The sequence below is a fragment of the Triturus cristatus genome, chromosome 7, assembly GCF_964204655.1.
Source record: "Triturus cristatus chromosome 7, aTriCri1.1, whole genome shotgun sequence".
In the NCBI taxonomy this organism is placed as follows: Eukaryota; Metazoa; Chordata; class Amphibia; order Caudata; family Salamandridae; genus Triturus; species Triturus cristatus.
In genome coordinates, this window is record NC_140590.1 from 741,637,083 (window position 1) to 741,660,705 (window position 23,623).

Sequence of the window (23,623 nt, forward strand, 5' to 3'; positions counted from 1 at the left end):
ATTAGTGCAAAAGGAATATGTAGGTTCTTGTCCCCTGTATGGAAGAATGAGGGTATTGCTAAGTGTGCCGAGAGAGTGGTTAAGAATTGTATGGTGTGTTTGATGCACAATCCTGGCAAGGGCACCCCCACTCCACCTGGTCATTTTGCTCCTCCTGTCTGTCCCTTTGAGGTTATCCAACTGGACTTTATCCATATGGAGAGATGCAATAACTTGAAGTATGTTTTGGTTGTGGTTTGTGCGTTCTCCAGATGGATTGAGGCCTATCCTCTTAAGGATAATACTGCCCTGTCCACAGCGAAAATCCTGCTGAAGGAATACTTTCCTCGGTATGGAATGCCACGGATCGTGTGGTCGGATAATGGAAGCGAGTTTGTGGGAAGTGTAATGCAGAGTGTGTGTAAGGGCCTTGGAATTCGTCAAAAATTCCATAGCGCTAATCATCCTCAGGCAGCGGGTTTGGTTGAAGGGTACAATGGTACCCTGAAACTCAAACTCGCAAAGATACAAGCTACGACTGGTCTATCATGGCCAGATGCCTTGCCTCTGGCTCTCCTATCAACCAGAGCGACTGTACACTCTCGAGTAGGGCTTAGCCCATATGAGATTGTGTTCGGCCGCCCTGCGAACATTTGGGGAGTCCCGAGACCTAAGGCTTTTGATAGTCTTGAGTATCCAATGCTAATTGATTACCTTCATGATTTGACCACTAAACTACGGTTAATCCATCAACAGGTCTTTGAAGCTCTACCGGCGCAGACAGAGGGTCCTGGACATCAGCTCCGGCCAGGCGACTGGGTCGTTACCCGAAATTTTGGTCGGAAACGTAACTTGGAGCCAAGATTCATAGGACCCTTTCAAGTCTTGTTGACAACGAGGACTGCGGTTCGACTGGAGGGCCGGAAAAACTGGGTCCACGCTAGCCATACGAAAAAGGTACCGATCCCCTTACCAACAGACGGTTGGGTGAGAACTGGGATTTCGGCAACGGAAACTGAGACTCCTTTACACTTAGTGCCGTTTAGTGACGCTCAACCTGTAGGGGATGATTTGTCACTGCCAAACCCATATGTGGAGTCATCGGTAGCAGAGAACCCAAGGTCTGACTCGTCGTTCACTTCATCGAACACTGTTGCGCCAGCTGAACAATTGTTTGTAGAGCAAACTCGACCTGGAAGAAGTCGATACTTGCTTCGTTCAAGGACTAATGAAAATTAGTTGTATATTTGCTTTTTGATGCTATGAGTATTATGAACAATTATATCCTTTCTTTTTGAGTTCTTATGTGCTTTTCACTGCTAAGAGATTTGTAATAAAACTGAACGTTTTGAGGAAACCCTACCATCCGGGTTACCGTAGGGCCGTGCGGGTACTCCTTTCTGTTTAGCAGGTTTCTGACGCTAGGTCGGTTACTTTTGTCGATTCCTGGGAACTCCTGGGGATTGATAATCGCTACTCAGAACGAAGTGCGTCAAGTACGTCACGGACGGTTTGTAGAGGATGGCATTCTCTAAGCTGTTGGAAGTAGAAAGGATGTCGGCGCAGAGATTAGAGTTACGGAGGGTTGTACGAACAAAATGTTTTCTGTTTCAGGTGTTCCTACTGTTTCTGATCGTATCTATGCTATTGGTGGGTGGAGTGTATTTTGGAGTACCGTTGTTATTACCTTCTGTTCCACCTAATCTTTCTCCCAAACTAAGCTCCCTCACCACTGTTTCCCCACATTCTTTTCATCCTTTGCCTCTACATGAACAGGTTAGACGTGCGGAATTTATGAATAACTCCTTCGTTCAACTTCTACATCAGCATCAGTTGGTGATGAATACTACAAATTGTTGGGTGTGTGGGTTAATGCCACATACCATGGATAGGGGTATTCCGTATTTGGTCCTTCCTTACAGCTCCCAGGGCTCAGCTCGAGCATTCCAAACTATGTTCCGTAGTGCACTAGATTCCTACCCCAGTCGAGAGCCACGTTCTGTCAAGTTTGGTCCTGGGCCGTATCACAAGCCTTTGGCGATAGCGATAGCGGATTTAGATAGAGATGTTTTTGATGCATCGCTTATCCCAGATGAAGAAGTGCAGGCCTATAAGGATCTGAGCGAGGCTGAGTATAGTACGTCAGTGGGTGATAGACAGCTTAAGAGCTCGTCCCCAATATGGATTGTACCACACCTCTGTAATTTCTGCTTGAAAGGTTTGGGTCGAAATCCGAGAGCACAACTTGGGAACAGTGCTTGCACTGACACGTATGTCCTACCGATGCTCTCTTCCCCTGTTTTTCTGACCGCTAGGGGCACTTATTTTGTATGTTATGAACGCGCATATACATGGTTACCCCGTGATTTTTCGGGTACCTGTTATATTGCGAATCTTTTACCACCGACTTTCACAGTTCCCTCAGACTATCACAAAACTAGAGTTGTGAGAGGCGTTATTAGCAAAGAGGATACTGCCGGTCAAGAAGCAGGAGACTTCTTTAAGGGTTTCTTGCCGTTTTGGGGGCCTATGGTTAATAGTAGGAACCTAAGACAGTTGACCCGTGTAGTTGAGTCGACTGCTAATATTACTGCAAGTGCCCTTGGTAATTTAACAGCTGAACTTCAGGCGGATAGACTCATGACGTTGCAGAACCGTATGGTTCTAGATGTTATTCTTGCAGATAGAGGTGGTGTGTGTAAAGTTATCCATTCGAGTTGTTGCATTTTTATTCCTGACAATGCTCCAACTGTCTACCAAGCCATCTCGAAGTTGCACAAGATTTCCGAGTCCATACACGTGGACGAAGGTAATTGGACGCTTCTAGGATGGTTTTGGGGCCTGATGTCAACTTGGGGTTGGAAGATTCTGATGATCATAGGGGTTGTTGTAACGTTTCTGTTCACGTGTTGTCTTTGTGTACAGTGTGGTCCTGCCTTATGTGGCCTCTGTGCTACAACGTGTATAAGACGGCCATCTGTTACCAAGGAGACGTTGATGAATAGAATGATGTTTCAGCAGCAGCTGAACGATCTGATGAATATTGAAATAGATTCCGATCTTGACTAGTGCTTGCCTACATGAGGGCAAAAGGAGCGTCTGAGGTTCCGTGTGGGACGGAACGACACTTTTGAGTGGTGACGAATATGGATGAGTTTGGTGTCTACGAACTGCAAATGACGAGTATAGTGGGTGTACTCAGTTTCGCTATGCAACCACGTATGGTTCGTCTTATTTTTGGGTTTGTTCATCCGAACCCTCGGGTTCCATTTTAGATACAGCATCCATTTTGTTTCTTGCCCTCAAGTAGCCAGCGAACGGACTTTGTCCGCTTCGTGACCCTGGGATTCCCAAGCTTACACGAGGGACACGTGTTTCTTTGAGGGTGACTTTTTACGATGAGGGAAATGACACGGCGAAGGCAGATGGCCCCGCTCGAGGCTCATCTTGCCGTGCCGGTCTATTGTTTCAGTCATGCATACATTGGACACGAGGTCTTTGATCCCGTTATCAAGTTTCCCTTATTACTCCCAACACTCTTTCCTAATCTATTGTGCATCCTTGTCCTTTCTTTGCATCTGTTTTCGTCCCTTTTCCTAATGTGTTTACGGTCAGGATGGAATGTGTTTTATTGCAGAAAAGATATGTTTTTACAGTTGGGAACCGGCAATGCTGTTGTAATTATGTTCCGGCCTCCTGAAACATGAACACGACTCTGTTGAAGTTTATTGTGGGAACTGAGTTGTAACCTTTGTTCGCCATACTGTGCAATGGCAAAAACGTGTATAAAAGGAGCGATCCACTTTTGCAAATCGAAGCAGTCTCCGAGAACCTACACGTTGTGTACTTCTTGTGACCTCTGTATCCCTGCAGTAAATAAACGCTGATCTCTGACGTCGCTGGAAGTGTCCCGTGTCTCTGTGTTTTGTACGCCAGAACAGGTAACCCACAAAGGTTTCAGGTGTTGTTCCCTGGCACCGCTGGGTCTTAGAATAACCCAGTCCTTCACCAGGGGAAGGAGCGTGTCGGCCTTGTGTCGGCCTTGTGTGGTATGTTGTGGGGGGTCAGTGAATGTGCATCCGGCAGTGGTTGTGATTGAGGTCTCACTTTTATTTATTTATTTTTTGGGTTCTCAACTTTCCACATCTTCCAACCCTTCAGATGCGTTCTGATTAGCGGCCATGTTTCCTGGAATCCGACGCGTTGATCCTATGGTGCAAGGAGTGCCAGAGCCGCACAGGAGCACGGAGCAGTCACCACATGATGGAAAATGCGTCACTGGAACGGAGGTGCAGACAGTATAAGGGGCGTCCAAAATGCATCGTTTCATTTCCCGTTTTCCGGACTGGGAAGGCTCGTTTTCTTTTTCCCGTATGGATGGATCCCTTTCTGCAATTTTTCCTGCTGATATGGTGCTGTCTTCAGCTGATGTTGGTCCCGCCGTCCGCCTCCTTCCAATGCCAGGAACCATACGTCTGCTCCTAAGTATACCTTGTAAGTTGTACTTCATTGTCCTGTCTGTCATAACCCTTTTGGTCAGCACATCGAACCCAACAACTCCTTAGTCCATTTCTGGAGATTTGCTTCCCTGGAATCTTTTGCTAGAAGAGTCCTGTTTTGCTACTTTTCAAAGTCCTAGTCACACCATTTTTTATTATCTGGGATTACCTATTCCCTCAATTGACTGCTTATTGCAATCCCTACAAGAAGGGCATATATCGTCTCAGCGCTTCTTATGGCATTAATAGGAATCATGTTTGGACCCTCTCCTATGGGTGAATAGGAGCTATCCTGGTACTGTTCTGTTGCCTATGGCTTTGAGGTGCTTTGTGAGTGGCTATGAGTTATCTTATTGGGTGAGCATTGCCCGCACAATTTCCTGATAGATGTAGAATGAATCAGACTGGTATGAATATTATGTACGCTCCTAGTCCCTTTTCATATTTTGTTTCTTTTGTCTTAATGGAGATATTGATGAACACCTTCCCTGAAGCAAGGGATACTGGCCAGGTGAAACAACCCATCCAGAGAACCTACCTTGAGTGAGCTACTTCACATCCTAAAGAACTCTTCCCTTGTTTCCTTATTTTGACATTTTCCCTTAGTGACTTACCGCCCACGGCTGTTCTCCAGTCAGCATGAAGGGTTAACCACTTGACGAGAGGCTGAACTAGCTCAGTTGCCGCAGAATCTGGTCTTCAAGTGAGTAGGACCCGCAACATCCAGCCTTGAGAAGCTGTGGTGTGGTGTGCTCCCGACTGGAAAGTGTATTGGCGCTCCTCCGGGTGACGGAGGCGCCAGGTATCTACTAATTCTAGTGCTGCCACAAAGGATGCTAGAGTAGGGTCTAAGCGTGGTGACTGGGCCTGCAAATGCCTATCTATGTCCTCAGCCATGACTGCAATGAAGTCCCCAGACATAAGTAAGAGGCCTTCTGGCATTTGGAGTAAGAGGCCACTCAACCCCAGGAGTGTGATCCGCTACTGTCTTGTGGGATGTATACCGAGCATAGATTGATAGGGAGACTGTAGGACCGGGGGTCACCAGGCCCTATGGGGGTAGCGTGGCGCGAGCAGGTAGGCATCCAAAGGCTTACGTGTAAAGTGACCATACAGCACACACATCCACTGAGACAGGAAACGCACGCAATAATTGACACCACAACAGTAAGTTGAATAAAACCAATCAGTTTTATCTAGATCAACATTAGGATCAAAAGCATTTCACCAGGAATAGATTGGGCAGTTCATTAACACATCAACCTGGCATGGAATCAAAGCGCGGCACCTGGCGATCCTGGAAAGTGTCAAACACAGCCTCTACGCAGAATGCGGCACAGGGCAATTCATTAGCGCTTCAAACATGGCATTCAAGGATAGCGCTGCACATAGCAATTCACTAGCGCTTCAAAACATGGCATATAAACATAGCGCTGCACATAGCAATTCATCAGCACTTCAAACATGGCATATAAACATAGCGCTACACATAGCAATTCAATTGCGCTTCAAACATGGCATATAGGTATAGCGCTAAACATGGAGTATCTGCAGAGCCTTAAACATGGCCTACCACTACAGCGATACACAGTCCAGCAGGAGTAGAACCTCCTATCCGGCAGGGTTGACCAGTCTCCACAATATCCTGTTTCTTGGGCCAACACTTAGCCCTTCACCGGGCACGAGTCAAGGGGGCCATGGGCCGACCTATTCCCCACTCCGGGGTAGTTGGGGGGCCAAGCGGGCCCAACAGTCTAAGTCCCCGGGGGAGGGCGTGCTCCGGGCTTCTCTAGGGCCTCCCGCCGTCCTCCCCGGGGTTTACCTGAAGCTTCGGCCTTGCAGGCCCTTGCGCAGGTCCGCGGCCGGGTGGGGGCTCACTCTCCACGGAGCCCCTCCTGCCAGCCGCGTAGATCTCCCGGTGATGTCCGGGCCGAGGGGGATGGCGCGGGGCTCCCGGCCAGTCCAGACGTGGCCGGGGAGCTCCGCGGTGATCGGAGACGGCTCCGGGTCCTCCTCTGGTTCCGGGGGACTCGGGGATTTCCCTGAAGGTTTCAGAGACCCGCGCCCGCAGCCGCCATTGACAGCACGGCCTGCGGGGGCGCGGCCCACTCGACGAATAGCACAGCGGCGGGGCGGCGTTTGGCAGTCCGCCCCGTCAGGTGATGCAGGCCTCGGCTTCAGGCCTACGCGGCCTCGATCGGATGGCTCGGCCTCACGAGGCCTTCCCGGGGATTCTGGCGGCCCTCTCCTTGCGGAGGGCCGCGTCGCAGGGTCAGCGACAACAGCGACGGGGCCCCGGTCTTCCTCGCAGGCCCCGGAGATAACGGGGATCGTCGCCCTGGCCTCAGGCCGCAGCGGTGAGTGTTCCCTTTTCAGGATCCCCGACGGGGGTGGGAGAAATTAAGAGGTGGCCTGCAGCTTGGGGGGTGGCGATGGGTTTGGCGCCCAGCACCCAGTTTTCCCCCCAGAGACGCCCCAGCTCAGGTCAGGTAGGCTGAGAGGTGGCAGGCCACACGCCAGTGGCAGAACCAGCTAGGGAAGGGGTCCAGGTTAAGTCAGGGAGCGCAGGAGTGGCACAGCGCAGGTACCTGGTCGATCCCCCAGCAGTTCTGTGGTAAGTTTCTGTGGTAAGTTTCGTGGGTAAGTTCTGTGGTAAGTTTCTTTGGTAAGTTCTTTGGTAAGTTACTTTGGTAAGTTCTTTGGTAAGTTTCTTGGCGCTGGTTGGATCTGGCGCCCTTAGTAGTTTGGTTCCTTGGGGGGGGGTAGGTTGAGTTGGTGACTGAAGGGAGTTCTCAGTCAGGCTTGGTAGGTTGTCCCTGGGTTCCCCTCCTGCTGGGCCAGATCAGTGGGCTAGTTCAGGATCCCTCACTCAACTTAAAAGGCAGCACCTCGGCCCTGTCACTTTCAGTGGCATAGGTCCCTGACTATGCCCTACTGCCTAAAACTCCTGCGTAGGTTCCCCCAGGTCTGCGTCGCCCCAACTAACTTAAAATGTTCCCTCCTTTCCTTAAGTATCCCTAGGTCAGGTGACCCCTCTCTAAGGCGGCAAAAGTAAACCCCACCCTTCTTCTAGAAGGTTCCAGCAAGTTCCAGGAGCTTCACCACTCTAGCTATAGGACAAAAAGGCGGGCTGGTGTTGCAACAATGTTGTAGGGTCCCAGCCAGCTACTGGCAACTAGGGTGCTATTAAAAAGGCCACTCCGAAGTAGCAGGGGCCTGTGGCAGCCATATTGGGGGAAGAGAGCACCTGCACCTTAACACTGATTAGCATTGGAAAGGCGCTCGGAGACCTAAGGCCAACGAAAAAGAGGGTGGAAAAAATGAGGCAAGGGCAAAAACACAGGGAAAGACCACCCTAGGGCTAACAGGTCTAACAGAGACCCTCCCATGAACCCGATTGGGCCACGTATTTCCCTTGCAGGTGGGTCCAGGTCTTGTGTGGGGTGAAGGGGACATTGCTTTTGTGCAGAATTCCCACCCCTCTGGAGTCATTTGTGAAACCTGCATGTGCGGTCATCTTGTATCAATATCTAGATATAGCTTTGCAGGAGTTACCCAAAAGGTGAGTTTCTTGCAGCAATACATTGCCAGGATTTTGACATTTGAGGTATTGCAATTATTATTCCCCAGTTTAGCCTGTACCCCAGTCTGTTCATATTCCAGGACTGGACCTTCAGAGAGGTACGAGGGTTATATGTCATGGTGGCTCCCTTCATGCTAGTCTCTGTAGTGTGCCCCATGTAATAGGCCTATGTCTTGTGTGGTGCGCTTATAACACTGCCAAATAACATTAATATGAATTTCTTGCCCCCAATGAAGGCCTCCCTCCCTGCCACACTGATTAGTGGGCTCAGAACTATCCACCATCCTCTAACTTGCAGAGCGACTTTCACCCAGTGCTTCATTTGAGCTGGAGATTTCCAGTGCTCGGCACCGGCACTTAATTGTCAACACCGGCACATATAACACTCTGCTGCCTGGTGGTGCTCTTTGTCTCATTTAGAGACAAGCATAGCAGCAGTTGTTTATTAATTGAATACACTTTAAAAATAACTAATACCTTCCGCCAAAGCCATTTTTATACCTTTGGGGGATATGGAATAGTCAGAATTGTCACACTTGTAGGTGTCTGATGGTTAGTAGTTGTTTTGTTCCTGTTATTGGCAGCGCTGACAACAGCAATGGGCGGTACAAGCGGAAGTGGCCTCCTGAAAAGTCCCCTGGCACTTCTATTATTATAAATTGAGCACTGCGTTTTCACCTCCGGACATGTTAGCAAGCCTTAGAACTGGGGGGTGAGTTGTAGTTGGTTGCCCCCACTCAGAGCGGGCTATTTCACATTTTGCATGACTTTGTTGGTCAGTGAACTCCTCCCCCCTCTGATATTGTAATTCATTGCACAGTGTCAGTTTTGAAGAGGGGTGAGATCAAGTATCATTAGCCACTAGGTTCCGTCCAGCATGAATCTTCTGTTTTCCCATGGTCTTTTCTCTGGATAATGCAGGTGCGCCTGCGTCTGTTTCACGACCGATGTCCTCCATGGCTCTGCGAGGGCCACTACGCTATCCACTACTAGAAACCAGGTGCTTGTCATCCAACCACTCCCATGCCTCCTCAGGGAAGTCAAAGTACCATGTTTTTCCCTCTGCTATTATGCGTAGATTAGCTGGGAAAAGCACCATATACTTGAGTTCTTTTCCACAAAGGATGTTTTCGACTTCGGTGCAGCTGCGCCACTGTTATGGACTTTAAGAGTGAAGTCCGTATAAAAACTGATTGAGGTATTTTCGAACTTTAGGTCTGGTTGTTGCTGTGCAGCCTGGAATATGGGGTCATGATCTCTAAGGTTAAATATTCGGTCTATTATAGTTCAAGGTGGTGCCGTTGGCCTCTGGGTAGCCATATACACACTGTGGGCCCGCTCCACAGAGAAGAACTTCAAAAGACCCCTAGGCTGGAGGATGTTAGTGGTGAAGTTTTCCACAAAGGAGTCCATGGTTGGTCCCTCAGAATGCTCAGTCACCACCACTAGGTGGAGATTGTTGCACCTAGACCTACCCTCCATGTCGTCCAATCCTGGTTGCATGAAGGCATAGTCTTTTGGGAGGCAGTCCACTTGCTTTTGCAGAGTGGTGGTAGTGTCCGGGATGTCTGTCCCTTTTCTTCAGTATCTTTCAAACAATTGCTTGTTTTGTTAACGTTAACCTGTAACAGTGACATTTCAACCACAAAGGAGTGGATTCTGGGCTGCAGTGTGCCCTTTATGCCTTGGATGGCGGCCATGATCTCTTTGAGGTTCGGCTCTGGTGCCACATTGGTCAGGCTCAGCAGTGCGTCTGGGGGCAGAGTCTCATGCTATGTGCCTGTGGGGACTGCATATTTGTCCATCTTGTTCTGCTGTATCACTTTACCCCCTCTGCCGCCAACCATGGTGAATTAGCACCTCGAGGGAATGTCCTTGTCTTCGCAGGTACCATTAGGATCCACCAGCCGGGCCTCCAGCTGCCAATGAGGCCCGACACCAGGCTCCTGCCTCTTCAGGCCCCAGGCGGCAGCCCAGTGGCTGCGCATCCTGCCCGCGCCAAGTGGAGCACATTTCTTTTGTCCCCGTAGTATAGGGCCTGCACGGCGATCTGCCATGTCGGCGCTGTGGCCCAAATCGTTGCAGGCCTATGACAGCGATGCCTCCCCCAGGCTATGCCTTCTGGGGGGGGGGGCATCCCCGTACAGCCTATCTTTCTTCACGTCCCTGTATGGTGATGTTGAGTAGGGGCAATGTCAGATACAGGGCAGAATACTGGGTGAGGTGACGAGGATGCGGGAGCCTCACTCGAGTGCAACCACCATGTTTGGCTGTCCGCCACACCCCACCCTCAAATATTTTGAAGTGATATTTCATGAGTGTGCTGTTTTGGGTTTACATTTGAAAAGGAAAATAAATCGTGGATTTCACTAATTTCCCCCAATTTCTTACTGCCATTGGCATAAAAATAAGGGCCAGATCAACTTGGTGACAATACTATAAGATATGTCAACACTCCAAATTTATGCAAAACGCTCTTAACTTTGAAAGCAAAGGTATGTTATTTTGACTTTTTTTTATATTAGCGCAATTCTGGGTGAAGGACAATAGACCGCTTTACAATAGAACGAAAATATTTTACACATTCAGCCTTGCCATGTACCATGCATCGGGAGTTAGACTAACGTATTTTAGTGCTGGTGTACACATCACTCCTCTAAAATGCATTAGTCACACATAATTACAGCTCTTCCGACTCACTGCAATCATTGGTCACGTCTCAACTTGCATGCTACTCTTGGGTCTCTTTGCTATGGGACAGTGAAAGTTTTTATTTTTTTTATGTTTTATTTAAACGTTCCACACTAAAACATTACATATTTGCACAAATCAATACCTTTTACAAGAGTAGAGCACACATGAAGTACAGAAGACCACAAGAGGAACCTTCTCAGTTATACATCTTGGAGCAGTAGGAAGAGACAATATTAGCGCTCTATGATTAGCGGCATAAAAGATACAAGTCACAATATGATTAAAGGTGTGTTCGCCTGTACATATGTATATACCTCCTACAGCGTATCTCCTATTTTAGGTGGTGGAGACCCAAGCTACCTTCAGCATGCATGAAATCTTAATGCTCCTCCTCTGTCACCTCCGCTTCTTTTTCAGTGAGGAATTGTTTATACAGTCCCCAAAAGGGGGGTAACAATTCATTATACAACTCAGTCTGAGTATTGCAGTACAAATATCATTAGACCTTTCTGAAACCGTAGGAACAGGCCCAAGAGCCCCCTGCATTGCTATTCTGCGTTTACCGAGTCGCAGCCCCATTGTCATTAATTTTCGAACGTATTTCTGTAACTCTCTAGTGTAACCCACCAGTGCCCCAGGGGATCTGGGGCAAGCGAGAGTCAAGTGATCTCGTTAAGCCTCTGGAATACTTGACTCCAGAACTCAGCTATTTGAGGGCAATGCCAGGCCACATGAAAAAAGCCTGCAGGGTCCTCTCCACATCGATCGCACCTGGCTGAGTCTCTCAAGCCATATCGCTTCAGGTTCTCTGGTGTGCAGTATACTCTATTTAGGAATTTAAAATGTATGAGTCTGTGTCTACTGTTCAATGAGACCATCTGAGTGACCTCACAGCAGTATCTCCATTTATTATCATCTATTGTTACCCCTAGATCGCTCTGCCAGTCTAGTCTGGACTTACTATACTGAGTTCTCCTAAATTCGTGTGATATACCATATAGATTATGTGAGAAGTTGGCCTGGTATATGCTGGTCACCAGTTAAAGTGGCCACCTTGCACCAGTACAATTCGACTCTTATGGTAGATAGGTTTAAGACAACCTTTTAATGAAAGCTATTCTAGTGGTAGCTGTGGAGAGCAGCCTTCAGGCTAAGTCGCAGAGGAACGTAAAGCAGCTTCTTTACCTTATAATCTCCTGAATCACTAAATGAAAGGACACCACACAGGTATATATATAAAATATATATGTATTTATTACTAGACACACTCTACTAATCTCTTTATGAGATTAGAAGTCAAGGACATATGCACAAATCAACATTTCACAACAAATTAAGCACTTATATGGCTGGGGCCCTAGGGGCGTACCAGACCATATACTAAAAAAGAGGTATAAGAAGAACAACTTGAGAAGGGAGAAGGCCTAAGGTCTTTAGAAGCGCTGGGGCCTCACTAATCCACTCAAGGCAGGTAAGTAAAGGACCCACGGGAGACGCATGCAGTGTGAGAACACAGCCGCGGATCCCAATAGACTTCAATGTAGCAAGTCGCGGTTGGAATTTAAAAGTTTTAGGATACTTTGGGAGAGTCTACAAGCAAGTCACTTACAGGGTAAGTAGTTCTAGAGCCAACACACACAGGAGCACCAGAGTACTTGAGTTACCTCACCCAGGGAAGCCGGGTGCATCGGTGTCTTTTGGTGTCGGGTCGCGGCGTCGTTTTCAATGGAAGCCAAAGAAGACTTGCTGCTTGTGAAGACAGGAGAAGTGTCCGGTGGAATCCAAGGCTGGATTCTGAAGAAAGAAGACCTGAACACAGAGGAGACAGTGTTCAAAGTCACTTGCCAGTGACCCGGGGCCAGGAAGCTGGATGGCCACAGTAGTCGGGTGATTTCAGGTGATCACGGGTGTCTTGACTCTTCAGCCACGAGGTCCAGAAGGTGTCGCCGGCAACCAGGAGCTGGATTCGGAGTGTCCCACAAAGTCTGCAGCTTACTGAGGTGTTGGCAACCAGATTGGAGCCAACAAGCCTTGGCAACAGCAAGTCTCGTGGAAAGTGAAGAAAGTCAGCAGTGCAGACCAGCAAGGTCTGAGTGACACACCAAGCAAGGGTAAGTCAGGGCAGGCCTTGAGCAACCAGGGGAGCCCTTTGGTTCTGTGGAAAAGTCTTCTGGGGACCCACAAGCCAAACGGCAAGGGATCGCAAAGACGCCTCAGGAGGATTCACTTCACAGGAGCCCACGGTCACTCGGGACGAGGTAGGCCTCTGATTTTCCGTGGAAATCCTGCTGGAGGCTTGGACCACACGTGGTCCAATGCACAAGTTCATAGAATGTCGTAAAAAGGTTGCACTTGACAATAGTGCGCGGTACCCGGGTATTGCTGTTTCTCGTCACTCGTGGGATCCACTCGCCTCAGCTTTGCTGGGGACTCACAATGGCCATCGAGAAGTCAGGAAATCTACTTCCGGGCTGCAGGGACTTCGGACTCCGGCGGGAGCGGGAAAGTTTGCGACCGTTGATGCAAAGTTTTGGTGCCTGCCAAGCAGGGGAGTCACTACTTGACTCCAAGGGAGATTCTTCAGTCTTCCAGAGGTAGTGGAACATCGAAGGTCCAGGATTCTTCTTCAGAGCATCGTCCAGGGATATGTAGTTTTCAATGGCAAGGGTTCCCTAACTTATACTACAAGGAAGGGAGGGACTAGCTCTATGATCACTCCTATGGGAGGGTCAGGGGAGTGGGTGGCTACACCCACTTCCCTTTGTCCAGTTTCACGCCAGAGCAGGGGCTGGTAGCCCCTGAACCGGGTTGAGCTGGCATATGCACAGAGGAGCCTACTGCTCCCCCAGTGCAGGACTTCAAAGCACTCTAGGAGTGCACCCACCCAGCCCCAATACACTAAATCCTGTCTGGAAGGTGGTTACACCTCCCTGTGACTGGATGCCTATTGTTGGGCCTCCTCCACTGCGAGTTTCGGTCAGCAGCAGGAGGGCAGCCCAGTGTCTGTGCTGGTGGCATCCATTTTGTGATGCCAGGGCTCTTCAGGATTCTACAGTGTTTCTACAGTAGGTACATGTCTTCCCCTCTAGAAGGGTGGGATCATACTCCCACACCAGTTACTGGTGTGGGGGTATGATTCCAAAGCGTTTGACACCAAACACGACATGTTTTGATGCAGCCATCCCAAAGTTAGCCTTTACCGCTAGGTTATAATGCACTTAAGAGTATATGGTTTAACCGCATCCACAAACAGCTACAGAGAATAGACTCCGAGGGCTGCAGAGGGGCCCTGCTCAGGCAGAGGCACCCCCTCACATATACACCAAGCACCCTTCCCTCAGGATTGATAGGGCCTGCCTTAGGGGTGACTGATAGGTTTATATGTGTGTGTGTAAGGTAAAATATAGGGAACCTATACCTCAGTGAGGAGTGCTAACACTACCTCACCCAGGCTGCAGTAGCAGGCCTATGGTGTCAGATTTAGTCTGCTTCCCAGGGGTGGCATAATACATACTTCAGCCCCTGGTAGGCCTGTGAAGTACCTATGCCCTTGGTACCTAAGGTACCATATACTAGGGGCTCATAAGGTACCACAGTATCCAATCACTAGTGCATCTAATATGCACTCCAAGTTGTTTAGAGAGAACAGAGAGGCTGGGGCCCTGATTAGCAGGGACCCAGCCAAACTATAGCCAGAAACCAGTGTAAACATTAGAAAAAAAGTGGGGGCAACATAAGTGCAGATCCTACTCTCCTATGTAGGATCCAAATTAAAATATACGATTAGCATAGCGTAACTAAAACTAGCTTATTTGATTCAGCCCCGTAATAAGGCCCTTTTCGCCTAAATTAAGTTAGTATGACGGAAAGGGCCGAAAACAGAACCGTGGCCATTTTGGCCCTCAACTCTCTCTTCATGAAGGGACTACGATCACGTGGTTTCCCGAGCCCATATTTTCCTTAGTTAGCATGCCCCAGTTTAGAAGACAGGCTGAATTGTATTTACGACCGAGAAGCAAGGTCACATCTGCTAAAAGGGAGTACCAAGCAAAATTCCTTCTGAACCTGGGACGAGAAGGGAGTCACCCAGCCGACCTTCTATTCTTAAAGATAGTAGCTCTTTTTGTATCGCTGAAACTAGATATAGGATGAGCTCATTGGAAGCGCCTGGACGGGCTGGTACTTTTCCACTTGTAAGGCTTTGTATGTTGCGCTGTAATGTATAAAAGTATGAGTTTGACAAGGAGCCAGCAGTCTTCCTCGGCGCACCCCCTGGGTGAGGATCGATGAGGCTCCTCTATGTAGAGTTTTCTGTCTGGCCAATAAACGCTTGAACCTTCTACGTTGCCAACTGCTCATTATTTGACTTGCATTGCGGGCCACTGGTAAGTGTGGCCCTTGAGATGAAAATTTGGATACAACAGTTGACGACCACGAAGGGACCCCGTGATAGGGTCTGACCTCCCCCGTAATCGGGTGGTAGGTCCGAGGGCGTCTTTGCCGGGTGAGCGGAGAACGAGCTCGAGGGTTCCGATCTGCGTGCTCGAGTGGGATGCCCTCTGCTGCTAGTCACCCTTCACCAGGGTCCTACGGGCTCAACCCAAGAAACGGACCGTGTTGGTCAAGAGGAGTTGGCAGCGAAGAACGGACATTCGTACCAGGGTGCACCCGGTGAGTAGAATTTTGATTTGAAGCACTGACTATAAGCAGTGCCTGTTTGATTGTTTTTGAAACACACGAAGGTGGAGCGTGTAGTTGTATTCGAAGCACAGGCTCTAGGGCGGTGCATTGATTTTGAGGCAGGCGCTGGAGAGCGGTGCCACTGTACTTTGGTTTGAAGCCCGATTGGTATGACCGGGCAGTGATTTGAATGTACATGTACAATCGATACGATTTGATGGGCCCTTTTCTCTGATGAACCGCGCGCGGAATATAGCCCGATTGCACCTGGGAGACTCATGACCCAAGCTGGGTAGCCGCGAGACATATCCTCGGTGGGGCACAGACCTCCCCGGGACAGGCCTCAGTGGTGAACCAGGAAGGCAGTGAGAGGATCCATGGTGTAGTCAGGGATGTCTATTGTTGGAGATAGTACCGATTAGTGTGGGACTGGCTCACTGAGTAGGTGGAAAACGTTGTAACCTCTTGGTTGTGGTTTATGTCGTTTGTGTTTGTATTGAACTAATCACCATGCCTTGTTTTAGTAAGTTGAATTGTTTAAGCTGTTGCTGTCGGACGGGCGACTCTCGGCTAGCTGAGAGTCAGCCTGCCCCGCCGGAAGGCAGTCCCAGCCACTATATGTATGTGAAGCATGGAATTACCCCTTTATTGTTTTGTACTCTGTGGCATAAATATACTAAAAGTAACGAAGAATTGCAATGGCCAAAGACTGGCTCGTTTGACGAGAAAAAGATTACTTTCTTGCAGGAACAACTGTTCTCCAGACGCAGCCGCCAGGCTATGTTTGATGCCCTGGGTTCGTGGCTGAAAGAATCCAAGCAGCGTCGGATAAGGGAGGAGAAGCAATCTAGGGCTAAGGCAGGACAGAATGTGACTCAGAAGGCCATAGCTTATGATAGGTCTCGAGCAGAAAAGGGAATAGACTGTATGAACCGTGAATTCCGATTGAAGGTAGATAAGAGCTATGTGACTCGGCCCAATGCTGAAGATGAGATAGAGGACTTATTGGATATACGGCCACCGCCTCCTTATGTGCCGCAACGGCTGTATCCGGAGGTAGCTGTAGTCTCGGCTCCAACCACGGCCGCACCCTTAGGAACCTCGGGAGCCTCAGCCCCTCCGGCTCCCCCCAGTTCCCCTCCTTCGACAGAACTCTCCCGACTGTCTACATCTGTGTCGGAGGTGATTACTATGTTACCAGCACTGTTAACTGCTGCAGCAGCTGGGACAACACAGCTGCCACCCGGGTCAATGACTTCCCCTTCTGCCTTGCTCTCCTCCTCCGCGAGTACTACGCCAGTAGCAGCTGTCACCACTCCGACACGTCCGGTTCCTTTGGCTGAGGGTAAAAGGTTGTTTACTCGTTCGGCCTTGGGAACCGAAGAAAAAGACGCTATTGCTGTGCAGGCATCCCAATGGATGCGGCAACCCATTTATTTATTATCAGACATTTGGAGCACCATGAGGGATTACGAGCCGGTAATGCAGCAGCATGCATTAGAACATATGGCAAACCGCCTTATATCATTATGGGAGCAAGCACACATGGAGGGAAGGGCCCCGGCCATATTATACGATATTGTCACACAAGCCCATAAATCCCGCCTTACCCCCGAAGAAGTGTATGGGAATGTGCAGACCCTGGTGGCGTATAGAACCCGCCTGCAGTCCATTAATCCTACGGGGCTATCCCAGTACCCTATGCGGGAAGTACACCCCATCTACCATCCCGAAATCACGGAAGTGGTAGACGCCCATGGGGTAGTTACTCGTCCCAGAGTGGAGGCGCGTTTCCAGGAACAATGGGTGTACACTCCCTGGAAACGTAGTGAGGTGTTGTCACTAAAAAGTCAGTTACCAGATCCCAGGAAGAATCCCACCGCGTATTACAAAGAGCTTACTGAGGCGGCTTCCTCCGCAGTAATGACGTTGGCAGACATCGAGCTATTCTTCGCTTTACTAGTACCGGTGGACATTTGGCGCCAGGTGCACGATCAAGACCATGCAACCGAATTTGGGGGGACCTGGGAACAGCTACGGGGATGGGATAGAGATCATAAACCAGGGAATAAGCCCCGGGCGGAAATATTGGCCCTTCCTGATAGGATAATAAATTATATGCATTCACTGATCCCTCCCCGAAAAGTGGACTGGGATAAGTTGACGGCCTGCAAGCAGAAGAAGGATGAGAGTGTATCTGATTTCTTTACGAGATTTGAGGGAGTTTTCATTGACTTCAGTGGACAGGACCTAGCCACTGAGGGGGGGGTACGGTTGTTCGTGAATCGATTCGTGACCAATCTGTTGCCAGAGGTGTCGGCTCGATTACAGGCTGCCGAAAGCACCTGGACAACCACCACCCCGTCGACAATATTGAGTATGGCTCAATATTATGAACATCGGGAGAATGAAAGCAAGGACAGGACAGAAAAGAAGTCGAAGGACTTGAAGACTCGAGTATTGTTACAGCAAGTAGAGAGAGGACGGGGAAGAGGGAGAGGGTCACAGAATTTTGCTTCGAGAGGGGCGGGTCCGCCGCAGACGATGGGACGGACAGATTTGGGCATAAATCAATGTGCTTTCTGTAAACAGGAGGGGCATTGGCGAGCCCAGTGTCCGTTATTATATGAACAGAACAGTGCTCCGAGAGGTCGGGGAAGAGGACGTTTTTCTGGACAGCGAGGGGGATCTATGAGACCAGAGCATTCGGCGACAGGTGAGATGGGTCAGAACTGTTTTGATCACGGTCAGGGAAAGCAGTATTACAATGATGATTATGTGACAAGCGAAGGATCAGGTTATTCTCAAGCATAGGACAGCCAAAGACAGAGTCAGGGGCAGGTGTCGATTCCAATTGATCAAGCTGGACCTTATGTCCATGCACGATTACTGAACGCATCAGGTAAGTTCCTAGTTGACACAGGGGCCATGAACAGTTCTGTTTCACGTGCCCTAGTCCCGGGGGCTGCTCTGTCTGGCCAGAATAATGTGTCTGTGGGGTTTTCTGGAACTCCGGTGGTAAGCCCCATCTCACAACCGCTTCCCCTTACCTTGGGGCCGGTATCAATAGACTCACCTTTCCTTTTGACCTCCCAGTGTGGAGAGAACCTTCTAGGCATGGACATATTGAAAAGACTGCATGCTCACATCTATTGTTCCCCGGAGGGGGTTTATCTGACCATAAAAGACCCTTCTCCCCTCTCCGCTCAATGCTTATCTAAAACAGAATCTCTACCACCAGAACTGGCATGTATCCCGAAAACTCTCTGGGCGACTGGAGACACCGATGTGGGCCATTTGGAAATACCCCCGGTATCCATTACTTTAAAACAGAACGCCCAGTTGCCGAAAATTCCCCAATATAAAATTGCCCCTGCTGGGGAACGAGCTTTAATGGCTATCATTCATGATTTGATTAAGACCGGAGTAGTGGAAGAAACGGCCTCCAACACGTGTAATAGCCCTATTCTTCCGATTCTTAAACGAGCCCCGGTACAACAAACTCCTGATTATGCTGATACCTATTGATTTGTGATTGACCTGCGAGAGATCAACAAGATTGTGGTACCCCAGTATCCTGGGGTACCTGATATCAATTCCATCTTGACGATGATTCCTCCAACTGCGCAATTTTTCTCAGTCATAGATTTGAAGAACGCTTTCTTTAGTATCCCCATACATCCTGATAGCCGCTTTCTTTTCGGCTTCTCATTGGGGGGCCGTAGCTTCAGATTCTGTCGCGCCCCCCAGGGGTTCACAGAAAGCTCCAGTATCTATAGTCAGGCACTGAAAAGGATACTAGACACTCTGAGTCTGCCACCAGGTAATGTATTACTCCAATATGTTGATGATCTCCTGGTGGCCTCTGATACTGAGGAGGGCTGCCGGACGGCAACAGTGGATTTACTACAGCATCTGGCAAAACATGGTAACAAGGTATCATTGTCAAAGTTCCAATACTGTCGACCGGAGGTGACCTATCTCGGTCATCTCCTGTCGAAGGAGGGAAGGCGATTGACCTCGGAGCGTATTGCATCCATTACTAACATGTCTGTTCCTCGCACGCAACGTGATGTCCGTGCTTTGCTTGGCATAACCTCTTACTGTCGCTAGTGGATCCCTAACTACTCCCTCATCACTAAACATTTCTTGTATCTAATTACCAAAGATGTGCATGAACCCCTACCCTGGACCGATGAGTGTCAAATGGCTTTTCTTTCTCTGAAGGCTGCTTTATGTTCTGCTCCTGTGCTTGGCACCCCAGACTACCGGAAGCCTTTTGTGCTCTACGTGCATGAGGTGGACGGTTGCTCACTTTCAGTGTTAACACAGGACTTTGGAGGTAAGCAAAGACCCTGTGCATATTTTTCAGCGGTTCTGGATAACGTCGCCAGAGCACTTCCCAGTTGCCTGAGAGCCACGGCTGCTGTAGCGGTGGCGATCAGGCAATCGGAAGGGCTGGTCCTAAATACGGATCTCACAGTGATGGTACCACACGCTGTGGACGTATTGCTAAACAGGACACAGACGCAGCACTTAACCAGTGCGCGTCTTACGGGGTACGAATTGACCCTGTTTGCACCTCAGATAACAATCAAGAGATGCGTCACTCTGAATCCTGCCACGTTGCTACCCCTCCCCTCAGGAGAAAGTGGCCAGGATGTACATGACTGCATATTTCGGACCGAAGAAGAAACAAAGGGCCGGATAGATCTAACAGACACCCCCTTATCGGAACCCCAAGGGGAATTGTATGTTGACGGCTCATGTTTTAGATTGCCCAACGGTACTACAGTTGCTGCTTATGCAATTACCACCTTGCAGACCGTGGTCGAGACGGCCAAAGTACCATATCTTTCCGCCCAAGCGGCTGAATTAATTGCACTATTAAGAGCGTGTGAGCTGGGTAAGGGTTTGAGGCTGAACGTCTACACCGATAGCCAATACGCTTTCGGTGTAGCCCATAGTTTTGGGAGGTTGTGGGCAGAACGAGGGTTTCTTACATCCCATGGTGAAAAGATAAAGAATGGACAATTGGTCGAATGACTGCTGGCTGCATTACCTTTGCCAGAGGCCCTCGCCATTGTGAAATGTAGTGCCCATAAGGCTGTAACTGATGATGTCGGGAGGGGAAATGCTTTTGCAGATAAGGTTGCTAAGGAAACTGCCCAGTCCGATACCCCTTCCATGTTTGTGGTTAGTCAGTGCAGAAGGATGGTAGAAGCAGACATTTTTCGAAACACTGTAGATAGTGTGAAAGAATTGCAACAGGAGGTCACCCCAGAGGAACTGCAGTATTGGCAGAAGCAGGTGGGGCGGTTAGATGAGAATGGGTGTTGGACGGACCTGTCAGAAAAATGCAGATGGCTGCTACCGAATGCATTTGTGAATGCGGTGGTGGCCATGGCACATGGTCCCGCCCACGTCGGGGTCCGAGGCATGTGTGCAATGTTGGACCCTGTGTGGTACAACATCAATATCCAAAAAACGGCCAGGAATTTGGTCCAGCATTGTATGATCTGCCTTCAGCATAACCCGGGGGGTGGTGCTCCTGTTTTGTCAGGTAGTTTTGCCCCACCTACCTTGCCTTTCGAGGTACTCCAAATGGATTATATACAGCTGGAACGGGTTAAGAACCTCAAATACGTTCTGGTGGTAGTCTGTACCTTCAGTAAATGGGTGGAGGTGTACCCCACTAGAGAAAACACAGCTATAGCAACTGCGAGAGCCCTAATAAAGGAGTTCTTTCCCCGGTATGGGTTACCACGAGTAATCTGGAGTGATAATGGGACACACTTTAATGCCAATTTAGTTCAACATGTATGTAAGGGTTTGTCAATACGGCAGAAGTTCCACGCCGCACGTCACCCTCAATCGGCAGGCCTAGTTGAAAAATATAATGGGATCCTGAAGTTAAAATTAGCCAAACTACAGGACACGACTGGACTGAAATGGCCTGATCTCCTACCATTGGCCCTGTTGTCTGTGAGAACGACCCCTCATTCTCGGAGTGGGATTTCCCCTTACGAGGTGGTTTTTGGGAGACCTGCCAATGTATGGGGGGTGCCCCGGCCCAAGTCATTTAGGGATATTGAGTATCCTATGTTAGCCGACTACCTCTATGCGTTAACTAAAGATCTCCGTTCTATCCACCAACAGATTTCAGCAGTATTGCAGCCTCTGCCGGAGGGCCCCGGACACAGCATCGAACCAGGTCAGTGGGTCCTAATTCAGAACTATCAGCGGAAGTCCAGCCTGGAACCCCGCTGGACTCGGCCACATCAAGTGCTTCTGGCCACAAGGACGGCGGTAAAGGTCTAAGGGAGACAGCATTGGATTCATGTTTCCCATCTGAAGCGTGTCCCGCTTCCCTTGCCCGAGGATTTCCAGGGCCAGGAGGAGAACGAACAGCACAGAGGTGAGCACGACACCGAAGAGTCACCCTCCCCCGAAGCCCACAGAGAAACGGAAGGGCAGGGAGAGAGGGCCACAAGTTCGGGGTCAGTTGCGGCAGATGAGGCCCTGCCTGGGGATCAAACGCGTGACCAGGAGGGACCCACACCTCGTTCCTTATCTGATCCCACTGTGCCCATTTTGTTCATAGATCCTGAAACCCCTGGTCACACTCGATATCACCTGCGGCCCCGCAAACGGAGTGAGATCCCCCGGTCCGGCTTACAATAAATGGTGAAGTCTGAGCCACGGGACCTAGGGATCATATAAACACTGGACTGAACTTGTGGAGGGCGTGGAACTCTAAGTGATAGCCCTGTTCAGAAAGAAGGTAGAGACACTGGTAGTTAAAAGGGGGCCCAGGTAACCTTCCTCTTCGACCAGAGTTGCGTCAAGTGCAGCTCCCACGCGAGAAGTTTTTGCACCCCTGATTTTTTTCTTTTTACTGTTTGGAATGCTAAGAGTCTGCCTGTGAGGCTCTAACACGGACACAGGAAAGAAGCACCCTCCGCCAGATTGGACTGCTTGTAATTTCTTTTGTTTCCCCAAGCTTAGAAGTGGACTTTTAGTGAGAATGTATCCCATTGCTCGTTTTGCCCTTGAAGAAGAACGTCCCATAATCCCTCGCCCTAGATACTCATATGTACCAATGTTTTCCACATGGAGTTTGCGTGCTAAAATTGTGTTTATTTCTATAATAGCCGTGTCATTTCTATTATGTTTAGGATTGTTCATTTATCTAGAATTCCGCCACCCAGTCCATACTCTGGTGTTAACTACCCCCACTCCTCAGGAACACCATTTTCAGACTTTGGCCCCTCACAAAGAAAGGCATCGCCAGACTTATGTACATAATGCCTTTATAGAAATGCTGCATCAAACCCACAGTTCCACGAATGTTACCGATTGCTGGGTATGTGGCCTCCTCCCTTCAGTAATGCATAAACATGATTTGTTTATTTCAATGCCATTGTCAAATTTAGGGAGCTGTGAAGCTTGGTTTAGATTGCTGTCTATAATATACGAACATTATACTGTAGATGCACACCGATTCTCAGAGAACGATTATGACTTAATCTTGGCCTACATAGAGAGGCACCAGGGATTTACTCCCAACGCAGAAGGTACTGACGGCACTTTAGATCCAACAGCCTGCATGAATGTGTACATGGACCACGAGAATGATACTTGGCTAAGGGATGAGATATTAGATTTTGTGTCCTTCAACTTTACCGAATACTTCAGATATTTCCAGGAACGCAATGTCTCAGAAGACAAAATTATACCAGTCCCCGTATTAAATACGTCATCCTCCTTTTGTATCCAGGGGGCCGGCCATTTGTTCGTAGGATTTAGCAGATGTAATTACACTTATCGATTACGGACTTTTAGTAGTCCGCCAATATTGACTCCCCCGAACATATATTTCGTATGCGGGGAAAATGCTTACACCTGGCTTCCCAGGGGATGGTCGGGCAGGTGTTATCTGTCTTTCCTCTATCCTCCTGTTTACATTGCCCCATCAGATTACCACAAATCCCATTCACTAAATAAAAGAAGTTTGTTATCCACATCCGCTGATAATGATGCCACTGATCAAACAGATACCCCGGCCCAACATTTTGTAGACATTATGAAAGGGGTCCTACCTATATGGAGCCCTATCCTAACTAGTAAGGAGATTAGGAGGCTGTCCAGGGTGGTGGAAGGAGTAGTCAATACCACTGCTGGAATA